This window comes from Dermacentor albipictus, chromosome 3, assembly GCF_038994185.2.
Source record: "Dermacentor albipictus isolate Rhodes 1998 colony chromosome 3, USDA_Dalb.pri_finalv2, whole genome shotgun sequence".
NCBI lineage: Eukaryota > Metazoa > Arthropoda > Arachnida > Ixodida > Ixodidae > Dermacentor > Dermacentor albipictus.
The window spans coordinates 181,976,221-181,977,439 of NC_091823.1; the positions used below are offsets into that span (position 1 = coordinate 181,976,221).

The 1,219-nt window shown below is 43.1% G+C and overlaps 1 long non-coding RNA gene across 1 annotated transcript; it reads right to left on the bottom strand.

The window, feature by feature from the left end:
* Window positions 1-290: 290 nt before the first annotated feature.
* Window positions 291-991, bottom strand: LOC139057043 (uncharacterized). The gene is made up of 2 exons (XR_011512544.1): window positions 737-991; window positions 291-672 (listed from the first exon to the last, which is right to left on the bottom strand). It is a non-coding gene; the product is annotated as an uncharacterized lncRNA (long non-coding RNA).
* Window positions 992-1,219: the final 228 nt, after the last annotated feature.

Sequence of the window (1,219 nt, forward strand, 5' to 3'; positions counted from 1 at the left end):
ATTCCACGATCGGATTGTTTACTTTCATTTTTTGTTGTAACACTGAGGACTACATAGAACTTTATTTTGTATATGTGAGAGAAGTATGTGGATATCACGAGCTTAAGCCAATGTGCGATACACAGACAAAGCAGCTGCTACAACATGAACTGCATTGAGGGCCACACAACACATACGTAATTAAAGGTGCAAAATATAGGGGGAAGCTTCAAAATACGCTCTGTAGCACTGCAAAGTATAACATATATTGTATGTGTACAATAAATGTTCAAAAATACAATGCATCAATGTACCATTTGCCTTCAAGTTTATTATGAAGTTCAAGTTTACTGAAGTTTATTATGAGCATATGTACAACAGGGATCAACTAACACACCCGCAGTCGAGGTGGCTGTTCGAGGTGTGCTGGCTGCCTCAGTGTAAGAAAAAGAAATTGGGTAAATGTCGACACCAGTGCCACTGCTTCTTGCCTCTGACCTGCACGTGCCTCTGCGGCATCTTTGTGCACAAGTGTGCTGGCGTGGTGAGGCGTAGGAGTCATCCGAGAGAAAGAGTATTGTTTACATGGAGGAGTGTCTGTTCACATTGCCTGTCACTTTCCCTCAAATGTTTCCTTGGCGACTAGGGTGACACACCCGCAGTCAAGGTGGCTGTTCGAGGTGTGCTGGCTGCCTAAACGAAATAAAAAGAAATTAGATGAATGTCGATACCAGTGCTATTGCTTATTGCCTCTTACCTGCATTTGCCTCCACGGCCTCTTGGTTTGCGGAGTCTGTATGAGGGAGCTGCTGTGGCTAGGCGTAGGCATTGTCTAAGCAAAAAGAAAAGGCCATTTAAATGGGGAATTATGGAAATAAATGCAGTTATCTCTGCTTCTTGCACGCTTCTTGCCTAAAAGAGCACTTTGACTGCTTCTGCTTTTTACCTGCAGGTGTTGTTGCGAGATCCTTAGTATGGCTGCGTGCAGCATTGTAACACTTGGTGGAGGCATTTGAAGTGGTAGCCAAAAATATAAAGAATCATCCTTGTCTGCACGAATGCTTTCAATTTCTAAATACAGTGGTAACTATCACTATTGGTGCAAGGCCCCCCCACATCTATGCGGCAAGTGCCATAGCTCGAAACTGAATTGTTCCTTTATGTTTCACAAGGCATCTGATATGTCCACATTAGATGTGATGTGTTTGTTTTTATTTATCCCAGTGTGGAGAGAGCATCA